The following is a 22,376-nucleotide window of genomic DNA, read 5'->3' as shown; positions in this document are numbered from 1 at the left end:
ATCCTGCACCTAATTGGGAGCCAATGAAGTTCGCGTATGACTTTAGAGGTTGTGTGACGCTTTGGTAGGTTCAACAGGACCCTAGCTGCGGCATTTTGGATTGCCTGTAGCTTAATCAGTTGTTTTTCTCCCGTGCCCAGGTAGAGTGAATTGCAATAGTCCACTCGGGACATTACCAGGGCTCCCATCACCGTCTTTTTAGGTCTCGCCTGTCATTGCGCATGCGCATTGAGCAGAGCGAGACTATAGCGACTTAAACAGACTTTACCCAACTGGGCGATTTGGTGCAGTGCCCGTGCGCTTTTAGGTCAATGCGCAAGCGCATTGACCTAAAATGCACGTGCACACCATCAAATCGCCATCCCTTCCCCAGCAGCACTCCTCCCACTCCTTTGAAGTGAAGCTTCACTTCAAAGGCCCCTGCTGCTTCACACTCGCCGCTCTCCCTGCTCCGCCCCGTGTCGCATTTCTCCTCCCCCCTCCCACAGCAATGCCCTCAGTCTTGTTTCCCCCCCCACCCTTCCTTTGATGTCTGCCGCGCGTGGCCTCTGCCTGTCACCTCTCCGTCCTTCCCTGAGCTGCTTGTTATTCCTACTTTGTGCACCGTCTTTTTTTGTGCATGAACAGTCCTGCCGTGCTTTAACTCCCTCCCCCCTCACCAAAGAGCACGTATTTTTTTATTCTTTATTTTCCGTCTATGCCACTCTTACATCAGCATTCCACTCTTCCTCTGCCATACTTCCCTTTTCTTCCGTGCTTCTAGTTATTTTAAGGGGCGTGCTACATTTTACTTTCACTGCCAGTGTTTATTATATTTTGGGAATAACATCCCTCTACATTACTTCTTATTAGGCGCATTATCCTACTGTTGTCTGCTTTATCAACATGTGTTTAATGGCATCGCTCTCCATTAAGGATCACTGATCAAGTTCAGCCTCCTTCCTGACAGTCTGTTCTATGCACATAGCTTCGGTCTTCGTGTACACCCCCAGGCCATCATGTGGTTTGTGCACGAAGCCTAACTCTTCTTGTACTGTCTCCATACATTCTGTGCACACAGCCTGACTCCCTGTCCTGCCTTTATTTATTCCAGGTGTTTTCTGCATGCAGTTGGCCTCTCATGCACACAGCCTCACTCTTACTGTCAGCCTCCATACCCCCATGTGCTTTGTACACACAGCCTCACTCGTTGTGTACTGCCTGCATGCCCACATGCGCTCTGGGCACACAGCCTTACTCCGTGTTCAGACCCCATATCTTTCACGTTTTTTCACCACGCATTTTGACTTGTGATTTGCCTACTCGTACACACAGGCTCACTGTTCATGTTCAGCTTATATCCCCCATGTACTCTCTGCACACACACTCGCTCTTCCTGCACTACCTCCATGTCTTCATGTGCTCTTTGCAGACAGTCTTGCCCCATGTTCAGCCTTCATCTTTCCTAGGTCTACGCAGTTTGCTTTCAACGCACAGCCCACTGTTTGTGTACTGCTTACCCCCCTCATGCAGCCTCCTTCCTGACAGTCTGTTCTATGCACATTGCTTCGGTCTTCGCATCCACCACCACCACATCCACCGCATCCACCACCACATCCACCGCCACATCCACCGCCACATCCACCACCACCACACCCACCACCACTACATCCACCACCCCATCCACCACCCCCACCCCATCCACCACCACCACCGCATCCACCATCACCACCGCATCCACATCACCACATCCACCGCATCCACCACCACATCCACCGCATCCACCACCACATCCACCACCACATCCACCACCACATCCACCACCACATCCACCAACACCTCCACATCCACCACATCCACCGCATCCACCACCACCACCACATGTACCATCACATCCACCTCCACATCCACCACCACATCCACATCCACCATCACATCCATCGCCACATCCACTGCCACATCCACCGCCACATCCACCACCACATCCACCGCCACATCCACCACCACCACATCCACCACACCCACCACCACTACATCCACCACCCCATCGACCACCACCACCGCATCCACCACCACCACCGCATCCATCACCACCACATCCACTGCATCCACCACCACCACATCCATCGCATCCACCACCACATCCACCACCACATCCACCATCACCACTACATCCACCACCACATCCACCACCACATCCACCATCACCTCCACATCCACCATGACATCCACCACCACATCCACCACCACATCCACCACCACCACATCCACCACATGCACCACCACTGCATCCACCACCACATCCACCCTTGGCATCCACCACCACATCCACCACCACCACATCCACCGCATCCACCACCACCACATCCACCACCACATCCACCACCACATCCAACACATCCACCATCACCTCCACATCCACCATGACATCCACCACCACATCCACCACCACATCCACCACCACCACATCCACCACATGCACCACCACCGCATCCACCACCAACACATCCACCGCATCCACCACCACATCCACCATCACCTCCACATCCACCATGACATCCACAGCCACATCCACCACCACATCCACCAAATCCACCACCACCACATCCACCACATGCACCACCACCGCATCCACCACCACATCCACCACCACATCCACCACCACATCCACCACCACATCCACCACCACATCCACCACACGCACCACCACCACATCCACCACCACATCAACCGCATCCACCACCACCACATCCACCACATCCACCACCACATCCACCACCACATCCACCACCACTTCCACCACCACATCCACCACCACCACATCCACTGCATCCACCACCACCACCAGCACATCCACCACCACCACCACATCCACCATCACCTCCACCTCCACATCCACCACCACATCCACCACCACATCCACCACCACATCCACCACCACATCCACCACCACTTCCACCACCACCGCATCCACCACCACCACCGCATCCACCACCACCACATCCACCGCATCCACCGCATCCACCACCACCACATCCACCGCATCCACCACCACATCCACCACCACATCCACCTCCACATCCACCATGACATCCACCGCTACATCCACCACATCCACCACCACCACATCCACCACATCCACCACCGCATCCACCACCACATCCACCACTGCATCCACCACCACATCCACCACCACACCCACCACCACATCCACCACACCCACCACCACCACATCCACCACCACATCCACCGCATCCACCACCACATCCACCACATCCACCACCACTTCCACTACCACATCCACCACCACCGCATCCACCACCACCACCACATCCACCATCACCTCCACCTCCACATCCACCACCACATCCACCGCCACATCCACCGCCACATCCACCCCCACATCCACTGCCACATCCACCACCACATCCACCGCCACATCCACCGCCACATCCACCGCCACATCCACTACCACATCCACCACACCCACCACCACCACATCCACCACACCCACCACCACTACATCCACCACCACCACTACCCCATCCACCACCACCACCGCATCCACCACCACCACCGCATCCACCATCACCACATCCACCATCACCACATCCACCACCACATCCACCGCATCCACCACCACATCCACCACCACATCCACCATCACCACCACATCCACCACCACATCCACCACCACATCCACCACCACATCCACCATCACCTCCACATCCACCGCCACATCCACCGCCACATCCACCACCACCACATCCACCACATGCACCACCACCGCATCCACCACCACATTATTTACAAAATTAAAAGCCATTGGTATTTGTAATATCAATACATCTAGGTCACGTAAATACAACACACATTGCATTACAAATGCTATAGGTGTCACATTTGCAAAAGTTAAAACTATTGACATTGTAACTGACAAAGCTATTAATTTTGCTATTTTCAAAACCAACACAAATGAAAAAAGTGTCATTTATAATACCAATCGCTCAAACTTTCCTAATGCGAGACCTATTGCATTTCCAATGCTTGTTTAGTGTTGGTGGGATGTATGGTAAGATTTTTCTAAGAACCTTGATGGTATAGAAGCAGGCGGAGGTCACCTGGTTGATTTGCGCCTTACAGGAGAGGTCTTTATCTAACAAAAAACCAAGATTCCTAACCTTATCTGCTAGACGGGCAGGAACCCGCCTCAAGAGGCCACCAGAGGTCGCTCCAAACGGAAGGTTTCTGGCCGAACTCAATTACTTCGGTCTTATCCGTGTTTAACTTTAGAAAGTTATGACTCATCCAGCTTTTTACACCAAGGAGGCAGTTCCTGAAGCGTTCTGCTGAGTCAAGGGTTGCATGTTGGTTTAGACTTAATTCAACAGAGATCATACTTTGGGGTTGACAAATTCTGTCTTTTTTCGGAAGGTCCCTTGCCCGCAATTAAGACTGTGCCTTGTGTGCTCAAGTTTGGGGTAGCGTTGCGAGGGCAAGATGATGGGGTGCGAGCTCCATGTCCTGTGGCTTGGCTTCTGGCTAGTTGGATCGGACTCTCATTTTCGTTCCCTTCCTGATAATCCTCATGAATCTATCGGAAAGGACAGCTCTTATGATCTCAAGGGAAAACCTTGCATGATGGAGGATGGCCTTGTGTTATGTAGCTGGCAAGGGGGTCAGTGCCGGAGGAACCTGCCTACACCGTGGGTTACCGATCTGACAGGCAGGCCTTCCTGTCCAGCTGGATGTCTGCCCAGTTGCTGTTCTTTCCCCTGATGGGCATTGTCCCCTGTAACTGCTGTTTACGGTTTAAGGTAGGTGGATGCAGTTAGCTCGCTCCCCCAAGGGCACAGGCACTCCTTTTCTACCCTTCTTCTCTTCTCTTTTCCTTTCCATCCTGTTTTTTTTCTTTTCTTGTCCTCTGGATGCGCTCTCAGTGTAGGTGGCAGAGTCCAATAGCTGGTATGGTGGCTGATGAGATGGCTGGTAATATAAGTTAAATAGCTATACACTGTAGACTGTGCAGTTATGTTGTAGCTATTTTGCAGCTGATGGACCTTTTATATCCACACTTAGAGGTGAGGAGTGTTAGCATTTCATCAATCGATTTCAATTAGCAGTGTAACCCATTTGGCTTCACAATTAGGGCCAGGAATCTGTAACTATGGTTATGATGGTTTATTACCAATTAACAATCAAGTTATGGTACACTATCCTTAGCACCATGCTACAAAGGTATAGAATTACAACAGTAAACCCCAACCTCCAGAAGAAATTGAGGTGAACTAAAGTTGGGCACACAAGCAGTTCAGTCACAGCAATACGCAAGAGAAACACCAGAACTTGAAGCTCAGAGAAAAGTCTTACGTTTTCTATTCTAGCCATTAGTAAATCTAGATTTTGTAAATTAGAGTCCAAGCTAGGAGGATGGTTCCTTAGCACCTAAAGAATCGCAAAAATCAGGGAAATTCCATAAAGGAAACATATAAAAGGCAGGAAAAATTAGGTAGGAAGGTGTCAGCATTTTAAAAGCTCGGTCAAGGGTCTTCTTGTGTCAGGGTAGTAAGTGTTAGCCTAAGCCACACTTAGGAAAGAACCAAAGGGAAGCATAAAGGTCTGGACCTCTCAAAGTCTAAAGGGGAGTGCTCTGTAGGGTCTGGAAAGGTTCTGGAAGCATCCAAAAAGAGAGCTGAACTCAGACGGTGTGAAAACTGAGTTACAGCACACAAGAGTCTCTGGGCAACACCCCTCTGTACACATCATCAGGGGTCCACTGTCTTTCTCCATTCTCACATTGCAGACTGCAACATTTGCAAAGAATCCGAAACCAGACATGCGATCGACATCGTCTTCTCACACTCAGATTAGATGGTGACATTTCAGTTAATGCTATGGCTTTCCATGTTCTTTTGTCAAGGTCTTCTTCTCAGGCTGTCTCTCTGTCACTAGCACAGTAATTTATATATTCTCAAACTAACAATGTGTGTGAATACCTGCAAGAAATGTCAATTAGCAGAAAATGGAAAACAGGATTTTATGCAGCATGGTGAAATGCATATTATAATACAACAAGGGCACCCAAGTAAGGTCTGCCAGGGACCCTAGGAATCGATTATTTTGAACAACAACGGTCCCTAGAAAGGTTTGCGATAGGAAACAAAAGGCATAAATATAGACTCAATCAGTGCTTTATTAAATGGACTTTTCCAGCCATACAGAGGTCAATTATTTACTTATAAACAGATAAACAAAAGTTTAAACATTGATACATAAAATGGGACACAAGCCTGTGTCCTATTTAACCAGACAGGAACAATACAACAAGCATTTACAATGCAATGGTTTCGCCTTTGGAAAAGTTAGAGCTATTGGCATTGCTCACACACAGAGCCCCACACACAAATACACACACACACAGAGCCGGACACACAGAGCCAGACACACACACACACACACACACACACACAGAGCCAGACACACACACACAGAGCCAGACACACACACACAGAGCCAGACACACACACACAGAGCTAGACACACACACACAGAGCTAGACACACACACACAGAGCCAGATGCCCACACACAGCGCCAGATGCCCACACATAGTGCCAGACGCCCACACACAGCGCCAGACGCCCACACACAGCGCCAGACGCGCCCACACACAGAGCCAGACGCGCCCACACACAGAGCCAGACGCGCCCACACACAGAGCCAGACGCGCCCACACACAGAGCCAGACGCGCCCACACACAGAGCCAGACGCGCCCACACACAGCCAGACGCCCACACACAGCCAGACGCCCACACAGAGCCAGACGCCCACACAGAGCCAGACACCCACACAGAGCCAGACGCCCACACAGAGCCAGACACCCACACACACAGAGCCAGACACCCACACACACAGAGCCCCAGAGCATAATTCCAAGAGCCGCACGTGGGGTCAGTTATGTCATAGCGTACTTAGTAACATAGTACGGTTCATCCATCACAGTAAGAGACAGTGTGTTATACAGTCTACATAGTAAGGATACACAGGTGGGGAGGACAAGTTAAAAACGGGAGGGGGCCAAACATGGCTGGTTAACAACACACAAATGAAGCGTACTGTCGTTAGGCCTGACTTACCCAGAGCAAAAGGTGCGCTTACTCCTGTCGTCTCCCCGGCGTAGGACACCTCAAGGTGGTTGTCGTAGGGAAAGGGAGAGAGAAAGACATGGAGATGCACCTACAAACAAAAGTAGTGGGGGAGGAGGAGTGGCCCACTTGGTAAGGGAGAGAGTCTGGAGACCCTAAAGGTCAACTCACCGGACCCTGTGAGGTCAGGGGAAGGAAAAGGCAAGGAGGTGCCAAGCCCAAAGGGGTCACCTGCGTGTGGCTCAATCACTCGCCACAGTATCCAAAGGGCGTGGTTCCTTACACCAAGTAAGGGTAGTCCAAAAAAATACCGACATCGAGACCGTCACACCGGAGCCGAATCAGGCCAATGCCCGTCAGGTGACAGGATACGTCCCAAACCGTGCTCCGCCGCGCAGGCAGTAGATGGTGGCATCATGGCAGAGTCCCCCTCGAGCAGTAATTAAGCACGCCAAGGGCACTTGGAAAGAGACAAGCCCACACGCTCTGCTAGTCCGTAGGCAGTGTAGGCTCCGCGTCGGTAACCCCTAGACTCCGGAAGCAGTCCAGGGTAATACTGCTGCCACCCAGTATCGTGAAAGCACTCACCTGTTCTAATTAGAACTAGCACCGGCAACCTACCCACGCGCTATGTCCGGGTAGACGGGGCAATCCCTGGTACGTGGCACCGCAGTTTAAATGTGAGATGGAGATCGCGCCAAATCCCGCGGGACAACGTGCATCCTGAATACGTCATGGACGACGGGGAGTGAAGCGTACACAGGGAAAAAGGTTCAACATTCGGGCGGCCATACTGGAATGCTGGGATCAGTGCCTGGTGTGCCGGGGTGAATGCTATAAATAGCCGGAAAGTAGTGAGATATTATTAAGCCCCAAGGTCGGTGTGAGTATAAATCACAAAAGTTAATATACAGTAAGGGCTTGGAAAAGCTGGACGCTCAATGTCCATGCCAGGTAACGGGAAGTATAGTAAAATCCCGGGGGACAACGTGCGTCACGAAAACGTCATGGAATGGGGCCTTTAGCTGGTGATTCCAGCATCTAAAGTGCAAAGTTGCCCTCCACCAAAGCTATGTCACCCAGGCACTGGAGGAAGCAGATAGAGGTATGCGCAGCCATAAAGAAGGCCAAGACGACCATTGAGACCCGTGAGGTGCAGCTCAAGCCTACCTTAAACACGGACAGCGGGAGGAGGGCGGGCGGGCACACGGACAGCGGGAGGGGGGGCGGACGGCTACACGGACAGCGGGAGGGGGGCGGGAACGGACAGCGGGAGGGGGGGTCGGGAACGGGATAAAAACAAAAGGAAACAGAAAAAAGACATTAAGAGCGAAAACGTCAAAATACGTACACATACAAAGTGAAAACACATTTATAAAGAAAATGCTCCTTACCTGATCGCTTCGTGGGAACTCAAATCTTGCAGCCAACTCCAACAACAAACACTTGTAGAAAGAAGAAAACAGGCCGACTCGAAAAAAAAAAATAACACACACCCACCGCCGCGATGACGATCAGAAGTGGGTGGAGAGCGAAAAAATCGCGGGAACGCCCCCGAATCTGGTCCGGCCTTGACGGACAGATCCGGCTCCCAATGGCTAGCCTCCATTTATGGAGCTAGCCAATGGGAGCCGGGGGACGTTCCTGTAGCCCATATTGTAAACATTAGATTTCGCCTGCGCCGAAAAGCTGCGCAGAGCGCAGCCTTCGGCAGGCGAAACCTAAAAAAAGACAAAATAATGAAATAATACTATCACAAAATGTGCTGAATTACGCCACATAATTTGCCATTTCTTACCGCATAATTTACTCGACCCTACCGCATAATTTCGCCCTCCCCTGCTGCATAATTGCAATGGCCCTGATTATAACTCCACACTCCTTTTCTACCCTTCTTCTCTTCTCTTTTCCTTTCCATCCTGTTTTTTTTCTTTTCTTGTCCTCTGGATGCGCTCTCAGTGTAGGTGGCAGAGTCCAATAGCTGGTATGGTGGCTGATGAGATGGCTGGTAATATAAGTTAAATAGCTATACACTGTAGACTGTGCAGTTATGTTGTAGCTATTTTGCAGCTGATGGACCTTTTATATCCACACTTAGAGGTGAGGAGTGTTAGCATTTCATCAATCGATTTCAATTAGCAGTGTAACCCATTTGGCTTCACAATTAGGGCCAGGAATCTGTAACTATGGTTATGATGGTTTATTACCAATTAACAATCAAGTTATGGTACACTATCCTTAGCACCATGCTACAAAGGTATAGAATTACAACAGTAAACCCCAACCTCCAGAAGAAATTGAGGTGAACTAAAGTTGGGCACACAAGCAGTTCAGTCACAGCAATACGCAAGAGAAACACAAGAACTTGATGCTCAGAGAAAAGTCTTACGTTTTCTATTCTAGCCATTAGTAAATCTAGATTTTGTAAATTAGAGGCCAAGCTAGGAGGATGGTTCCTTAGCACCTAAAGAATCGCAAAAATCAGGGAAATTCCATAAAGGAACATATAAAAGGCAGGAAAAATTAGGTAGGAAGGTGTCAGCATTTTAAAAGCTCGGTCAAGGGTCTTCTTGTGTCAGGGTAGTAGGTGTTAGCCTAAGCCACACTTAGGAAAGAACCAAAGGGAAGCATAAAGGTCTGGACCTCTCAAAGTCTAAAGGGGAGTGCTCTGTAGGGTCTGGAAAGGTTCTGGAAGCATCCAAAAAGAGAGCTGAACTCAGAAGGTGTGAAAACTGAGTTACAGCACACAAGAGTCTCTGGGCAACACCCCTCTGTACACATCATCAGGGGTCCACTGTCTTTCTCCATTCTCACATTGCAGACTGCAACATTTGCAAAGAATCCGACGCCAGACATGCGATCGACATCGTCTTCTCACACTCAGATTAGATGGTGACATTTCAGTTAATGCTATGGCTTTCCATGTTCTTTTGTCAAGGTCTTCTTCTCAGGCTGTCTCTCTGTCACTAGCACAGTAATTTATATATTCTCAAACTAACAATGTGTGTGAATACCTGCAAGAAATGTCAATTAGCAGAAAATGGAAAACAGGATTTTATGCAGCATGGTGAAATGCATATTATAATACAACAAGGGCACCCAAGTAAGGTCTGCCAGGGACCCTAGGAATCGATTATTTTGAACAACAACGGTCCCTAGAAAGGTTTGCGATAGGAAACAAAAGGCATAAATATAGACTCAATCAGTGCTTTATTAAATGGACTTTTCCAGCCATACAGAGGTCAATTACTTACTTATAAACAGATAAACAAAAGTTTAAACATTGATACATAAAATGGGACACAAGCCTGTGTCCTATTTAACCAGACAGGAACAATACAACAAGCATTTACAATGCAATGGTTTCGCCTTTGGAAAAGTTAGAGCTATTGGCATTGCTCACACACAGAGCCCCACACACAAATACACACACACACAGAGCCGGACACACAGAGCCAGACACACACACACACACACACACACACACAGAGCCAGACACACACACACAGAGCCAGACACACACACACACAGAGCCAGACACACACACACAGAGCCAGACACACACACACAGAGCCAGACACACACACACAGAGCTAGACACACACACACAGAGCCAGACACACACAGCGCCAGATGCCCACACACAGTGCCAGACGCCCACATACAGCGCCAGACGCCCACACACAGCGCCAGACGCCCACACACAGCGCCAGACGCGCCCACACACAGAGCCAGACGCGCCCACACACAGAGCCAGACGCGCCCACACACAGAGCCAGACGCGCCCACACACAGAGCCAGACACGCCCACACACAGCCAGACGCCCACACAGAGCCAGACGCCCACACAGAGCCAGACGCCCACACAGAGCCAGACACCCACACAGAGCCAGACGCCCACACAGAGCCAGACACACACAGAGCCAGACACCCACACACACAGAGCCCCAGAGCATAATTCCAAGAGCCGCACGTGGGGTCAGTATGTCATAGCGTACTTAGTAACATAGTAAGGTTCATCCATCACAGTAAGAGACAGTGTGTTATACAGTCTACATAGTAAGGATACACAGGTGGGGAGGACAAGTTAAAAACGGGAGGGGGCCAAACATGGCTGGTTAACAACACACAAATGAAGCGTACTGTCGTTAGGCCTGACTTACCCAGAGCAAAAGGTGCGCTTACTCCTGTCGTCTCCCCGGCGTAGGACACCTCAAGGTGGTTGTCGTAGGGAAAGGGAGAGAGAAAGACATGGAGATGCACCTACAAACAAAAGTAGTGGGGGAGGAGGAGTGGCCCACTTGGTAAGGGAGAGAGTCTGGAGACCCTAAAGGTCAACTCACCGGACCCTGTGAGGTCAGGGGAAGGAAAAGGCAAGGAGGTGCCAAGCCCAAAGGGGTCACCTGCGTGTGGCTCAATCACTCGCCACAGTATCCAAAGGGCGTGGTTCCTTACACCAAGTAAGGGTAGTCCAAAAAAATACCGACATCGAGACCGTCACACCGGAGCCGAATCAGGCCAATGCCCGTCAGGTGACAGGATTCGTCCCAAACCGTGCTCCGCCGCGCAGGCAGTAGATGGTGGCATCATGGCAGAGTCCCCCTCGAGCAGTAATTAAGCACGCCAAGGGCACTTGGAAAGAGACAAGCCCACACGCTCTGCTAGTCCGTAGGCAGTGTAGGCTCCGCGTCGGTAACCCCTAGACTCCGGGAGCAGTCCAGGGTAATACTGCTGCCACCCAGTATCGTGAAAGCACTCACCTGTTCTAATTAGAACTAGCACCGGCAACCTACCCACGCGCTATGTCCGGGTAGACGGGGCAATCCCTGGTACGTGGCACCGCAGTTTAAATGTGAGATGGAGATCGCGCCAAATCCCGCGGGACAACGTGCATCCTGAATACGTCATGGACGACGGGGAGTGAAGCGTACACAGGGAAAAAGGTTCAACATTCGGGCGGCCATACTGGAATGCTGGGATCAGTGCCTGGTGTGCCGGGGTGAATGCTATAAATAGCCGGAAAGTAGTGAGATATTATTAAGCCCCAAGGTCGGTGTGAGTATAAATCACAAAAGTTAATATACAGTAAGGGCTTGGAAAAGCTGGACGCTCAATGTCCATGCCAGGTAACGGAAGTATAGTAAAATCCCGGGGGACAACGTGCGTCACGAAAACGTCATGGAATGGGGCCTTTAGCTGGTGATTCCAGCATCTAAAGTGCAAAGTTGCCCTCCACCAAAGCTATGTCACCCAGGCACTGGAGGAAGCAGATAGAGGTATGCGCAGCCATAAAGAAGGCCAAGACGACCATTGAGACCCGTGAGGTGCAGCTCAAGCCTACCTTAAACACGGACAGCGGGAGGAGGGCGGGCGGGCACACGGACAGCGGGAGGGGGGGCGGACGGCTACACGGACAGCGGGAGGGGGGCGGGAACGGACAGCGGGAGGGGGGGTTGGGAACGGGATAAAAACAAAAGGAAACAGAAAAAAGACATTAAGAGCGAAAACGTCAAAATACGTACACATACAAAGTGAAAACACATTTATAAAGAAAATGCTCCTTACCTGATCGCTTCGTGGGAACTCAAATCTTGCAGCCAACTCCAACAACAAACACTTGTAGAAAGAAGAAAACAGGCCGACTCGAAAAAAAATAATAACACACACCCACCGCCGCGATGACGATCAGAAGTGGGTGGAGAGTGAAAAAATCGCGGGAACGCCCCCGAATCTGGTCCGGCCTTGACGGACAGATCCGGCTCCCAATGGCTAGCCTCCATTTATGGAGCTAGCCAATGGGAGCCGGGGGACGTTCCTGTAGCCCATATTGTAAACATTAGATTTCGCCTGCGCCGAAAAGCTGCGCAGAGCGCAGCCTTCGGCAGGCGAAACCTAAAAAAAGACAAAATAATGAAATAATACTATCACAAAATGTGCTGAATTACGCCACATAATTTGTCATTTCTTACCGCATAATTTACTCGACCCTACCGCATAATTTCGCCCTCCCCTGCTGCATAATTGCAATGGCCCTGATTATAACTCCACATAATATTGTGAGTCCCTCTGGTGCCTCCAAGGATATCGTAATGCGAATAAAAACTTCAAAAATAAATAAATAAAGAGGTTAATGTTAAAGGACGACAGGGAAGGCAGAGGGGAATCAAACTATAGAGTGATTGGTTTTAGTTGGTTAAAAATGTTAATTATTCAAGCTCTCTGCCGCGGGCGCGTTAACTCACTGAACTGTCTTCCTGCGATTAAAAACTGTAACCTGCAGGGACACGCAGACTCCCCCCACCCGACCAGTGCATTAACCCCTGGCATGCCTCGCTATCCCCGCAGTAATGCCTCTCAATCAAACATCAGCTGCTTGGCACAAGCCGGGAGTGGCCGGATGGGGGAGGGGCGGGGTTGGGTCAGTGCGGGAAGGCTTCTTGACGGCGGATGCTGGGCGTGTGTGCAGTGAGGCTGCAACCGCTGCTGGGAGTGCACTACCACCCTCCTTTAAATCTGCCCCGTTCATCTTCCTCCTGCACACCCTATCCCCATCGAGCGTCTGCCCTGCTGTGCAGCAACCATCTCTTGCCAGTACGCCACCTCCTGCAAGCGCAAAGTACAACTAATATGACAGGGAAGGCAGAGGGGAATCAAACTATAGAGTGATTGGTTTTAGTTGGTTAAAAATGTTAATTATTCAAGCTCTCTGCCGCGGGCGCGTTAACCCACTGAACTGTCTTCCTGCGATTAAAAACTGTAACCTGCAGGGACACGCAGACTCCCCCCACCCGACCAGTGCATTAACCCCTGGCATGCCTCGCTATCCCCGCAGTAATGCCTCTCAATCAAACATCAGCTGCTTGGCACAAGCCGGGAGTGGCCGGATGGGGGAGGGGCGGGGTTGGGTCAGTGCGGGAAGGCTTCTTGACGGCGGATGCTGGGCGTGTGTGCAGTGAGGCTGCAACCGCTGCTGGGAGTGCACTACCACCCTCCTTTAAATCTGCCCCGTTCATCTTCCTCCTGCACACCCTATCCCCATCGAGCGTCTGCCCTGCTGTGCAGCGACCATCTCTTGCCAGTACGCCACCTCCTGCAAGCGCAAAGTACAACTAATATGTACTTCATCTACCACAGGCAAAAGCAAAGACGGCTCCGATGTAATAATGCCTCCTATTTTCTGCCAAGAAAATTAGTCCAGCTTTCTTAACCTTATACTAGCCCCTTTAGAGGGGGTCAGACAAGGATCTTTAAATGACACAAAAAAGGTGCATCAATGGTGCTTTGCACAAGTATGAAACAAACTGTATTTCACCAACTGCAGGACAGGAGTTCAATTTCCTGCAGCCTTTTCACAAGTTGGGGAGGGTGTGGGCGGTGGAGGTACCAGCGCTCATCACACCATCGCTGGTCTAGTGGCGAAACGCCTAGCTCCTAACTTTGGAACATAGGGACCTGGGTTCTAATCCTTGCTTCGGCACGTGACTGCAAATCGTGCGATTCTGAGCACATCAGACCGTTTCGATGTTCCTCCTCAGCAGGTACACGCTTCACACGTACCGACGGCATACAAGGCCTGCAGCCCCAAACTACACACGACGCAATCCCCAGCAGGCCCCTCCTACTCAGGAAAAGAGGAGGGCGCAGGAGGAAAGGATGCCACCTCGTGAGAATAAAGGAATCCCAAGTCTGGGTATCGGTAGTCACAACAGTGTACCAGTTCTCACGGTCGCGGGGAGATGTGGCCTAAAGGCCAGAGGTGCCTATTTTGCAACGGGGGATGCGGGTTCGATCCCCGGCGTCGGCTCCACCTCCTGAGATTCTGGGCAGAACACTTCATGGACCTCAAAATAAAAATATAACCTCTTGCAAAGTATGCTGGTGCTTATGTGACACGTTCTGAAGCCTCTAGGCCACGTTCGGCCATATACAACAACTGCAAAGAAGTGTGTCCCCGGCTGGGGAAGGAACTGGCAATGAAGTCTGGATGATGACAAGTCTCTGCTAAGAAGAGAGCCTACAGGATGCCGAAACTTTGTTGTTTTACAGTTTAGGGCAAAACCTAATACAAAAGAGGCCATATAATGGATGGGGATACGTTTTCAAAAGCCCTCGTACTGCAGTACTAAGACGATAAAAAAACATGTCAGGTCCCGGCCGGCCAGCCAATCACAGCGCGGCCCGGGGAATGACATCACGGGGGTGTCCCGGGCCGGCAGCCAATGACAGCGCGGCCCGGGACAAAGGGGCGGGACTTAAATAAAGTCCCAGAAACGCCCCCGAATCGCGTTTTCACCAGAAAGCGTGATTGACCGCCTCTGTCTCCCAATGGCTAGCCTCCATTTATGGAGCTAGCCAATGAGAGACAGAGGCGGAACCAAAGTCGATATTTAGGATCATGAGGTTTCGCCATGGGCGGGGCAACTGCTACGCAGTTGCAACGCCCAGGACGAAACCTAAAAACGAAAACAAAAGGGGGCTCAGGCAAAGCTCTTGCTTTGTTGCATAGGAACAAATAGCATTTTCAGACAACAAATCGCGTTAGACACCTTTACAGTAATCAATTGAAAAATGTTAAACGTATAAGGTGTTTTTAAAATGTCGACGGCGTTTCGATCCATGTGGTAATGTACGGATCATCATCAGGACATGGGATATTATCAGGGCTGGACTGGCTACCGGGCGTTTCTGTGTGCTGCCGAGCTGGGGGCTAATTTCTCTGCAGTGGGGGCTGATTTCGTTGATGGGGACCTGCGTGTGTTTTGAAATAAAAAAAGCAAAATGAATTTTGTTCAGCACACGCAGGTCCCCATCAACGAAATCAGCCCCCAGCCTGGCAGCACACACACCACCCGGTAGCCAGTCCAGCCCTGGATATTATGCCTGTACAGTAGAGCCTTAATGGAAAAATAGTCCAGAGGCAGGGATTAGGGGTCGAGCCGGGGACCGCTACAGCAGAAGAGGGATATTTCGACCTCGGTGGAATCTTGGGAGCCGCGTGTGGGTACTAAAGGGTACAATGGCTGATAGAGAATGGACGCGCTCAATATCACAATGCTGAACTCGGCAATGCGTTTTCGTTTTTGTATTGTTCCTGTCTGGTTAAATAGCACATAGCATGGTGAAATACAGGTGCACTGAGGACAACTTATAACTTTAACTCAATGGTGCACATTTAATATGCGTATGCACATTTAAACACATCTGAATATATTTTGTCACCATATTAGAATCACATTACATATAGCATACAGTAAATCTTAAATGTATGTTTATAACTATGTCTAGGAACTACATTGTATTGTAATATATGAAACATTACTGCCAGGGCACAAGTCCTAAAAAAAGAAGTGGGGGGACGCTGACGTCACAACAGGAAGTGACTGACGTCACAAAAGGTGGCTTGCACCATCAACTCATTGCCTCCCCTCGCTCACCCCTTAGATGCGATTGCATCAGAGAAGCCAGCACGTGAGCAGTATTCTGAATGAGCTCCGATCTCGCCCCAGAGAGGCCAAAGAGTGAATGTGTGGCTCCATTAGCTCCAGTTATCGAGCTCCCGGTAAAATAAGTGGGGGATGCCGTCCATCTGCGTGGTACCCCGACTCGAGCCCTGATTAGTGCACACATTACAGAAATCTTTTGTCATTTCTAGACTAATCAGATTCTACATAGCTAAGGATTTTTCTATTCGACCATCTAAACAATACATGTTGCTTAGTGTATTAAGGCACACCTTAAGTAAAGTGAGCTCGGTTTTAAAACGAGTACATGTCTACTAAGTAAGGATGGTTTATTAATACCTTATTCGATACAGTTAAGGCACAAAGTATAAGTAGATTCACTAATCCTACAATGGATGCACTTTAGAAATAATGTCAGGTGCAACACTTGTTATAATGTTGTTAGACCCCATGAGAGACAAGTGCACGTTCAGGTTATACATCTGTTATTAAATGTGATGTATTTGCGACGTGTAAAGGGTGGGTACAGCTATGACACAGTAGGTGTTACAAAGTGACCAGGTCGTAGTCGCTGCTTGGGCGGGTTTATAGAGGGCTAAGACCGCTGCCTCCTTCTAAATGTCCTTCAGAGGATGGATGTCGGGAGCTGCAGCTTCGGTGAACTGCGCTGGCCTCGTCCGGTGGGGGCAGGAAAATTAATCCAGGGTGGATACAGAGCAGGAGTCTTGGCGCTCCTAAACGAGAAAGTGTCTACCTTCGCCAGGTGGAACACTAAAACTAGCGCCTGAGTGCTCTCTAAGTCAAAGACCACCAGCCGGAAAAACTTTGAAACCAGAACTTACAAGGATGTGAAGTAAAATACGTTTGTTTTTCAAAAGTCCAAGGAAGTATAACTGTAGCAAGGTGCTCTGGACTTTCTTCCTTATACTGACTGATGACGTGAGTAAATGACTGAGTACTGGGTAGGCGTTGGAGTACGTAGGTGAATGAGTATGGACGAATCAGTGAATAAATCATATGTATAGATAGTCACAAAGGCAAGTGCTTCATTAATGCCAATCCAGACAGTTTTTAGTGTTCACACAAATTGTCACAAGGGGGTACCAGATTGCACCAAATTGTGTCAAAAAGACATTCTTGCTCAGAACAAACGAGCGCCTGGACGGTAAATTATAATTTTGCCTGCTTTTCCTAAAACCCTTGAACTGGAGCGAGAAGCCAGAGAGAAAATCACTACCGAGGGCCTGCTTTAGAGTTTGTCGGACCGTGACGGATGTCCCGTCCGCCGTGGACATAATGGACTGGTAATATGGCGGGCGGAATATCCGTGAAGTTTGTGACTGAGTAAACCGGTCTGCAAAACTCTACATTAGGCCCAATAAGTGTTGTATCAAAGGAAGCAAGCGAGAAAGGTTATCACGAGGAATGAGAAACGAGGAAAAATTTGCTAACCAATCCTAATGCAGAAGACATGCTTTATTTCTGCGTATTTTGCCCTTGTCGAGGAGAGATGACATTCTGGGTAGTAGAGACAAGCCCACTGGGATGTGCAAATACCATGCAAACACACTGTAATTATGAATAACAACACGCATGTATTTCCATTTGTGAACGGTGCCAGCGGGCCAGAGCGACGCAGAGGGGTGCCCCTCGCCTGCCGCCGCTAGAAGGGGAGCCCCGGACATCAACGGATTATAAAGAAGGTCAATTTTAAATTATAAAGTGATTTGTGAGGCCGGGTCACCACCTGCCGCATAATGAAATGACTATCACCATATGTGTCGCCGGGCGGCCAGGCTGCTTTGCAAGCATGGCGGGGCAGAGCTAATGTCCCCTTAAGCCGGTTATGGAAATCACCTGTCATGTCGCCCCTCCCCCCAAAGAGGGTCATTCGTCAGCGCGTGCCCTCGCCCTCCCCTCCTCGGATCACCGGGTGCTTATTTAGCTATTTATTTTTGGGGTGCTGTGAAGCCTCTGCCAGCCGTGCCCTCCCCCCATTGTTTCTCTGTCTGTTGGGGGGCGTTCCTCACAAAGACGCAAAGTCAACAACAAGGTCCGTGTGCAAAAGCTGAAATCCCTCACGGGCGGGCCACTGGCTTTCCCGTCGAGTGATGCATTCATTTCTGGGTGGTCGGTCGCCCACCCTGGCCGTGTATGTCCCCCTCCCCTGCTTTGCTTTCACCATCTATCTTGAACATGATTTACGTTTTTTAACTCTCTTTTTCTCCCTTTCCTCTCACTTCTTCTCTCACACATGTTCCATTTTTCCTCTCGCTTCTTCTCTCATGCGTGTTCCACCTTACCTCTCGCTTCTCACATGCGTGTTCCACTTTTCCTCTCGCTTCTTCTCTCATGCGTGTTCCACCTTTCCTCTCGCTTCTTCTCTCATGCGTGTTCCACCTTTCCTCTCGCTTCTCACATGCATGTTCCACCTTTCCTCTCGCTTCTTCTCTCACGTGTGTTTCACCTCTCCTCTCACTTCTTCTCTCACCTGTGTTCCACCTTCCCTTTCACTTCTATCATGGATGTTCCACCTTTTCTCTCACTTCTTACATGTGTTCCACCTTTCCTCTTGCTTCTTCTCACATGTGTGTTACACCTTTCCTCTCACTTCTTCTCTCACACGTGTTCCATCTTTCTTCTCACTTCTTCTCTCACGCGTGTTCCACCTTACCTCACACTCTCATGCATGTTCCACCTTTCCTCACTTCTTTTCTCCAGCATGTTCCACCTTTCCTTTCACTTCATCTCTCATGCATGTTCCACCTTTGTTCTCGCTTCTCTCACACGTGTTCCACCTTTAGCTCTCACTTTTTCTCTCATGGGTGTTACACCTTTTCTCTCACTTCTTCTCAGATGCGTGTTTCATCTTTCCTCTTGCTTCTTCTCACATGCGTGTCCACCCTTCTTCTCTCACCTGTGTTCCACCTTCCCTTTCACTTCTATCATGGATGTTCCACCTTTTCTCTCACTTCTTCTCACATGTGTGTTCCACCTTTACTCTCGCTGCTTCTCACATGTGTTCCACCTTTCCTCTTGCTTCTTCTCACATGTGTGTTACACCTTTCCTCTCACTTCTTCTCTCACATGTGTTCCATCTTTCCTCTCACTTCTTCTCTCACGCGTGTTCCACCTTTCCTCACACTCTCATGCATGTTCCACCTTTCCTCACTTATTTTCTCCAGCATGTTCCACCTTTCCTCTCACTTCATCTCTCATGCATGTTCCACCTTTGTTCTCATGTCTCTCACACGTGTACGGCCTTTAGCTCTCACTTTTTCTCTCATGGGTGTTCCACCTTTTCTCTCACTTCTTCTCAGATGCGTGTTTCATCTTTCCTCTTGCTTCTTCTCACATGCGTGTTCCACCCTTCCTCTTGATTCTTTTATCATGCATGTTCCACCTTTCCTCTCACTTCTCTCACGTGTTCCACCTTTCCTCTCGCTACTCCTCTCATGCATGTTCCACCTTTTCTCTCACTTCTTCTCTCATGTGTGTTCCACCTTTCCTCTTGCATGTTCTACCTTTTTTCCTCTTCTCCGCTATCTGATGATATTTCTGAATTTAGGACCCCACAGCAGTGGCTGATGCTGAGAAAACTTGAAGTGGTGTAGAGTACATTACCTCAGACATTGGTACAGAGCAAACAATCACCACAAGCGAGCCATCCATCCTCCACATATATTTGGGGTGTCAGGGATGCTGGCTCTACGCTGGGGGTCACCACCGTATGACAGCCACGCCCACCACATTCATGCACTGCTCACCATATGTCACAAAATGTCATGTTGTACCATCAACGGGTCTCTCATGCCCCCCCCAAAACATGTAGGGGATACCATAAGTCACAGAAGCCCACCCTAGGGCGGGATGTATCCATAAACCAGTGACTCCCCACTGTGGAAATTTAGTTCGTGTACTGAACATTATCTACGCCATCTTGCAGACTCACGTATGAGAATACACGACAGCCATTTTAGGTACCATGGTCTCCCTGTTCACGATCGCCCGTCAGCACATTTCCCTGACCATGCAAGCCTTCCCCGCGCACCCTGGCTGCCCCCGCGCTCACATGCACAAGCCATGAAACCCCCCATGACTCTGTCTCAGGGAATCACACCCCGCGCCTGACCAACACCTCCTTCCCGTCCATGAATACCCCTCTGTGGATAAACCCTTCCACCACGCTCGATTGTCCACACCAGTCCTTTCCGTCCATGAATACCCCTCCTTTGATGTCCCCTTCCTCTGAGCCTGAACGTCAGCACTGACTGCTGGTCATCCTTTAGCCCGAAGATACAGTTTATTGCCCATTACCGTACGCCCTCGCCTCTCCTGAAAGAGGCCACTATTGATCATGACATCCCCGCCCCCGGAGATTCGATCAGGCGCACACATTCCAAAGAGATCGGCAGAACACTCAGCTGCGTGATAGCCCCTCCCAATCATATGAGGGGAAAGGGTCTCTACTGTTGTCATGTGTTGGAAGGGGTTGGAACTGGGGGGTGTCGGAGATATCGTTCTGATGTCATTCTCATGCTCTACAATGTCCCTGTTGTAATAAAGGACGTTCACATGTCTTAAACCAGTGTATAAAAGACCAGGTCTCAGAGAGGTTGAGAGAGCACCTCGAGACGATACCTCGTTGTCCGATCTGATGTGTTCTACTCCGTCGGAATAAAACTTGTTTCCTGTCTTCCAGTCTCCAGCGCCTGCCTCTTTATTTAGTAACTTCGTATGGTATTAGAGGCGTTCCACGCCGGGCAAATTTAACTTAGGAAACAACTTCTGAAATCGCCTGACCATTGTAAATTGATCTTTATCAATTGGCGTCCCAAACGCGGGGCCCATCAGCGACACGTGGATCCAGTGGGAGAGGTCCCGACGACAGAGTGAACGACTGCAACGATCGGAAGAGCTCCTGTCCGATAGACCCTCGTCTGACAGCCGATCATCTGAACTTCACTGATCGCGAGCAGACCTCTCCCGAGTGATCTACGGTCCTGACTGGGAACCACCAGGAGTGCCGCGATAGCAACAGAGAATAGAGGATGATCGGGCGCTGGAAGCGGAAGACGAGAAACTGTCCATGCAGTCCGGGTAAGGTCGTGACACACGACAAATTGCGAAATTGATTGATTGATTGTTTGAAAATACTAGTATTACTTATTGACCGTTTCTGAGAAATTCTCTATTTGCAAACAAACACAGAATCGCCATACTCTGTTTAGTCTTTGCAGATAGTGAAGGGTAGGCAACGCAAAACTTTAACACGTCGTGTCTATTCTTTTTTTCTCCCCATTGATTGATTGATTGAATCGAGCATTGAATTGTTCGAAGTTGGTTCTCTTAAGGATCTTCTCTGTCTACAAACGGGGAAGAATAGGAATATTCTCTCTCCCTTTGCCGATAGTGAAGGGTAGGTAACGCAAAACTTTAACACGTCGTACTTATTCCACTCCTTCATTGATTGATTGTTTGCCCAAACATTGACTGTTTTGGGAATTGGTTCTTTCTGGAGGTATTCCCTGTTTGCAAATAGCGTAGAATAGAATATTCTGTCCAGTCTTTGCAAATAGTGAAAAGATAGGTAGTGCAGGCTTTTGCCCCCCATTGTAATCCGTCATGCCTATCTTCTCCCCATTGGCTCATAGTTGGGTCAACCCGGACCGCTTATTAGAGATGAACCATCCAGCTCCACTGGAGGGCACCCCTAATAAGGACATGTTTACTAAACAAGGACTAGTCGCTATAGCTTATAGTAAGTTATGGCATAAATATACAAAAAGGG

This window comes from Lissotriton helveticus, chromosome 2_1 (genome assembly GCF_964261635.1).
Source record: "Lissotriton helveticus chromosome 2_1, aLisHel1.1, whole genome shotgun sequence".
Lineage (NCBI taxonomy): Eukaryota > Metazoa > Chordata > Amphibia > Caudata > Salamandridae > Lissotriton > Lissotriton helveticus.
This window is presented reverse-complemented; position numbering follows the sequence as displayed.